The sequence below is a fragment of the Rhincodon typus genome, chromosome 45 (assembly GCF_021869965.1).
Source record: "Rhincodon typus isolate 14 chromosome 45, sRhiTyp1.1, whole genome shotgun sequence".
In the NCBI taxonomy this organism is placed as follows: Eukaryota; Metazoa; Chordata; class Chondrichthyes; order Orectolobiformes; family Rhincodontidae; genus Rhincodon; species Rhincodon typus.
This window is the reverse complement of record NC_063376.1, coordinates 643,419-649,372: the sequence shown is the minus strand read 5'-3', so window position 1 is coordinate 649,372 and position 5,954 is coordinate 643,419. Positions and strand designations below refer to the sequence as shown.

General features: G+C 46.2%; 1 protein-coding gene across 1 annotated transcript in view; it reads left to right on the top strand.

Annotated features, from left to right (window-relative positions):
* The first annotated feature begins 1,040 nt into the window (after nt 1-1,040).
* The window catches only part of LOC109924221 (cysteinyl leukotriene receptor 1-like), a 7,784-nt gene continuing 2,870 nt past the window's right edge, over nt 1,041-5,954 (top strand). Inside the window, exon 1 of the mRNA XM_048620013.1 lies at nt 1,041-1,093. The gene's annotated coding sequence lies outside the window, so the exon portion shown is untranslated. The remainder of the gene's footprint in view (nt 1,094-5,954) is intronic.

Here is a 5,954-nt window from a genome sequence, read left to right as displayed (position 1 = left end):
GGTGGATGGGATTCTGTGGGGAATAGAGAGGGTGGATGGACGGGCACTTTCTCCATGAGTAGGGGGTGTCCATAACCAGGAGGTGAGGGGGCACAGATTCAAGGGACGGGGATAGAAGGTGAAGGGGAGAGTTGGGGTGAAATGTTGTCACTGAGAGGGAGTGGGAGTCTCAAACTCACCACCTGAGTCAGAAACTCTCAGAACATCAGAGCAGAGTATAGATATTGACTTGTGTTGCCACAGTTTCCAGGGTCACAGGCCAAGGATTGGACAATGATTCCAATACAGTCACTGGTGCAGATTCAATGGGCTGAATGGCCTCTTTCTGTGCATCAAACATCTCTGAGTGTCATTTCTGTGCAATGGTGCAGGTCCTGCAAGGGGAGAATGAACCAGGAAACACTTTCCCAGTACAATCCAAATGGTCAGGATTTGTCAGAGCACATCCGCACTGAGAGGAGCCTGCCCACAAATTCACAAACTCACATTACAGACAGTTATCGCTCTTAAAGTGATCACATTCACCTGGGCCTTTCAACCAGACCCTTACACCAAGGCTCATAGATGCAGGGAGGGGTTGGAGGGTTTCGAGGCGGTGACAGAGATAGGGAGGGGGTGTAGGGGCTGGAGGAGGTTACAGAGATAGGGAGGGGGTGTAGGGGCTGGAGGAGGTGACAGAGATAGGGAGGGGGTGTAGGGGCTGGAGGAGGTGACAGAGATAGGGAGGGGGTGTAGGGGCTGGAGGAGGTGACAGAGATAGGGAGGGGGTGTAGGAGGCTGGAGGAGTTGGAGAAGGTTACACTGATAGGGATGCGTTGATTTTCCCACAAGAGGAACTATCATCCCGCTGGGTCTAACATGTTTTGATCAAGTTGCCTTTGCCTCTAAACTGCAGCAAATGCAAACCCATCCTGTTCATCCTCTCATTAGACAAACCATCAATTCTCGGTGTCTGACTGGTAAATGAAAACAACGTGGATTTTCGCAGTCTGAAATAAAAACACATAGTGCTGGAGACACTCAGCAGGTCTGGAAGCATCTGTAATTTGAATTCACATTTTGAGTCCTGTATTTGTCCAATACGCCTTCGAAGGTGAGTCATGCGTGAGTTCAAATGTCACCTTTGTTTCTCTCTTCACAGATGCTGTCAGACCCGCTGTGTCTCTGCAGCCATTTCTGTCTTTATTGGTCTCGTAATCCTTCTCTGAACTGTTTTTGATGCATTTACGTCCTACCTGAAATAGGGAGATCAATACTGTACCCAGTACCCAACATGGTGTCTCACAACAGTCATAGAGCTTACAGCATGGAAACAGACCCCTCAGTCCAACCTGTCCATGCTGACCCAGATATCCTCAATTAATCTAGTCCCATTTGCCAGCATTTGGTCCATATCCCTGTAAACCCTTCCTATTCATATACCCACCCAGATGCCTTTTAAATGTTGTAATTGTACCAGCTTCCACCCGTTCCTCTGGCAGCTTGTTCCATACACGCACCACCCTCTGCGTGAAAAAGTTACCCCTCGGGTCCCTTTTAAATCTTTTCCCTCTCACCTTAAACCTATGCCCCTCTAGTTTTGGACTCCCCTACCCTGGGGGAAATTGGCTATTCATCCTATCAGTGCCTTCCAGGATTTTATAAACCTGCATAAGGTCACCCCTCAGCCTCCGACGCTCCAGGGAAAATAGCCCCAGTCTATTCAGCCTCTCCCTGTAGCTCAAACTCTCCAACCCTGCAACATCCTTGTAGATCTTTTCTGAACCCTTTCAAGTTTCACAACATCTTTCCTATAGCAGGGAGACCAGAATTGTATGCAGTATTCCAAAAGTGGCCCTAACCAATGTCCTGTACAGCTGCAACATGACCCTCCCAACCCCTATACTCAATGCACTGACCAATAAAGGCAAGTGTACCAAACACCTTCTTTACCGCCCTGTCTACCTGCAACTCCATCTTCAACAAACTATGAACTCTGCCCTGTATAAGTGAAGCGTACCTTCCCAATTTTGTATTCAGTTCCACCTTACAATAAATGATAACATTCTATTCGTTTTCCCAATTGCTTGCTGTACCTGCATGCAAACTTATTGTAATTCATGTCCAAGATCATGTATAAAATGTGCTCTACAAATTAAAACCCAAAACTCCTTATAAACTGCCGCTTCCATATATCCACAGGCAAACATCAACGTGGAACAAAAACCATACTGGTGGATAGCACACTGGAAAATATTTCTGTAATTATTGTTAACGTGATCTGTGAAGTTGGTTCCTGCTGATCTGAAGGTTTCTCCTCAACCTCCCTGTGCTCTCAATGCTTCACTGGTTTGCAAAAGGCACAGGGTGACTGTTTCCATTTGTGAGAGATCTCTGACTTCTCCAATTCAAAGTTTCAACTTGCAGCAACTGCTGAACGAAAGATGAGCTGGTTTTCTTCAAATTTGAAACGGCTTTCTGTAGAGAACTGAGAGAGGGGTTTTATTTTGTTTGAGATAACAAGGTGTAGAGCTGGATGAACACAGCAGGCCAAGCAGCATCAGAGGAGCAGGAAGGCTGACGTTTGTTTGGCCTGCAGTCAACCTGCTCGCTTTCTCCTCAAGCCCGACCTAGCTTCCTATCTGCCTTGCTCATAGTCAAGCTGTTCATCTCCCTGACAACCAGTTACTTATTGTTGGCAAGTACAGGATCTTTGTCATTGACGATTGCTCCCTAGTCCACACAAACCAATCACCATCATTTTTGAACAGCCCCTCGATGCTTGTTTGTCTGCGCGTCATTGGAACCTGCAGCTACTCAAACTGGGTTCTCAAAAAGATATCAGCTTCCTTACTTTGAAAGCGCATTGCCTTCCTTGTAAATCCCTCAGTTTCCAAACAGCCCTTTCACATTTCAGTCCACAGTTTTACAAAGCACAAAAATTAAAAGTAACAGCCTTCACACTTAAGCCATATCAAAAACATTTATTACAAAACATGGAACATACAAATGACAAAACACAAAGACTTACATCCATTTATTCTTCTTCCCTTCCAAGGCAACCTTAATATTTATTAACAACAGGAACAAAAACAGAAGTTGCTGGAAAAGCTCAGCAGGTCTGGCAGCATCTGTGGAGAGAAATCAGAGTTAACGTTTCAGGTCGAGTGACCCTTCCCTCAGCACTCGTTAATATTTATTAAGCATTTCATTTATTCCAACGTTTTACATGTTGGGCACTGCATTCACAATTACATTCTCTATTTTCTACCATATGAATAATTTTTGACATTCAGTGGTTGAACCAAAAGGCTCCATCTAAGTCTCACATTTCATTTCAACATCTCAGATTACGATCTGTGTAAATTAGTTTTCCCTTGTTTCTGTGTCCGATAAAGGCTTCAAAATGTTGAAAAGCCAGCAGCTATCCCAAAGTCTCTTTACCCACAGTAGGATGTGTTTTCTGAGACTGGTTTCTGAGGGGGGGTACACCATTGGCTTCTCTATTCCCCACTCACCGTCCTGCAACAAGGCAGCACCCGTCCCCAAATCACAAGCATCAAGTGTCAACCTGAAAATCAGAGGAGACCAACTCCTGTTCATTTATCAGGATTTCTCAAAGACTGCTTGACATTCTGCTGTCCAGACAACGTTTACTAGTTTCTTTAACAAAATCTGTTCAAGGTGCAGCTATCCCGCACTGAAATTACACAAACTTCCAGGAGCATCCACACATTCTGAAACATCTCCATGATTTCTCATTCAGTTTTGGGAATAGGGAATTCTATAAGAGCCTTCACTGTCACTCTCTGAGACTATGCTTGTCCTTGCCCTACAGTGGCTGAGTGGTTAGTACTGCTGCCTTACAGTGCCAGGGACACAGGTTCAATTCCAGCCTCGAGTGACTACCCACGTGTGGTTTGTACATTCTCCCTGTGTCTGTGGGTTTCCTCTCTTACATGACCGTTAACTAAATCTCTGGAGCAAAAGTAATTCTTTAAAAAAACCCTCTTTGTCCCAGTCGTGGGGCTATTTTTGACAGTCTGATGGTATCCCTCCAAAGTTTGCTCCAATTTGTTGCTTTCCAAAACTTTTGGGCATGAAGTTAGAATTCTGATTGGACTGTATCTCAGTTGGCAATCCATCACAAGTTTAAAAAAAAAACTGTGCTCAGTTTTCCCCAAAGCCCTTGCTGGAATTGTCATAGAGTTTCCACAGCACAGGCCCTTCACCCCATCATGTCTGTACAGGTTATCAAACACCTATCTTTTCCAATCTCACTCTCCAGCACTCGGCCTGTAGCCTTGTCAATATCTTCTAACCAACCTGTTCATTACACACCTCTGGAGCAGGTGGGACTAGAACCTGGACCTCCTAGTCCCCAGAAGGGAGCACTGCCACTACATCATGAGAGTCTTCACCCGTTGCAATGGCATTTGAGTCTTCCTCTAAATACTTCTTAAACATTTTCAGAGTTTCTGCCTCTACTACCCTTTCAGGCAGTGAGTTCCAGGTTCAAATCATTTATCTTTGTCCTTTGTTAGGAGTCAAGTGAAGGGAACTCGGGGGAAGAAATTTGCCACCTTTGTTCAAAGAAAAGGTGTAAAGATAGTCCTAGGAACTACAGCCCAAGTTGAGGACATCGGAGCTGTGTGAGTTTCTAGAATCATCTATCCCTATTGTGAGACAGCCTCAAACAAGAGGGCAGAGATATAGGAGTGAGAGGAGGGAGGTTCAAAACTGAGATGAAGAGAAACTGCTTTTATCAGAGGGTTGTGAATTTGTGCAGCTCACTGCCCCAGAGGCAGAATCAATCAACAGATTGAAGAAAGAAATAGATATGTTCCTGATGAAATGTGGGATAAAGGGTTGTGGCAGAGTGGAGTTGGGACCAGGCTGAGACCAGCCATGATCATGTTAAGTGGCAGAGCGGATTCGAAGGGCTGACATGCCTGATCCCACTCCTAATTCCTATGTTCCCATGTCAAAACAAGTAAATGGGATTAGTGTAGTTTGATATTTGTTGGTAAGCACAGACATGGTGGGCTGAAGGGCCTGTTTCTAAACTGTATGACTCTGGGTGAAACATTCTTCCTCAAATCCCCTCTCAACTTCCCACTCCTGATCTTAAACCGTGCCACCCCCCAGTTACTGACCCGTCTACAAAGGGAAAGAGTTTCTCCCTATCCATGCTGTCCGTGCCCCTTTGTACACCTCAGTCCGATCCCCCTCAGCTCTTCCCTGCTCGAGGGAAGACAATCCCAGCCTCTCTTCATCGCGGATTCGCTCCAGCCCAGGGAACATACTGGCGAATCTCCTCTGTATCCCCCTCCAGTACAATCACATCCTTCCCATAGTGTGGGGACCAGAACTGCACACAGTACTCCAGCTGTGCTCTAACTAACGTTATACACAGCTCCATCATAACCTCCTTGTATTGATTCATAAAGAGAGTTTCCTCTATGCCTTTCTGAGCACCTTATCCCCCTGTGCTGCTCCCTTCGGGGATTTATGGACATGCACAGCAAGATCCCACTGATCCTGTGTACATCCGAGGGTCCTCACATTCAATGCCTACTCCCTTGGCTTATTCATCATCCCCATCCCCCAACACTTTTCAGGATTAAATTCCATTTGACCCTGTACAGCCTGCCTGACCTGCCTGTCTATATCGGCCTGTGGACTAAGGCTTTCCCCCTCACTATTCACTACACCATCACTTTTCATGTAACCGTGGTGACCATAGCTCCTCCATTCATGTCTCCATCATTAATGTACACGATAACAGCACTGGACCCAGCACTGACCCTGTGGTACACTCCTGGGCCCAGAACCAAGGCCTGTGGTACACTCCCGGACCCAGCACTGACACTGTGGTACACTCCCGGACCCAGCACTGAGGCCTGTGGTACATTCCCAGACCCAGCACTGAGGCCTGTGGGACACTCCCGGGCCCAGCACTGAGGCCTGTGGTA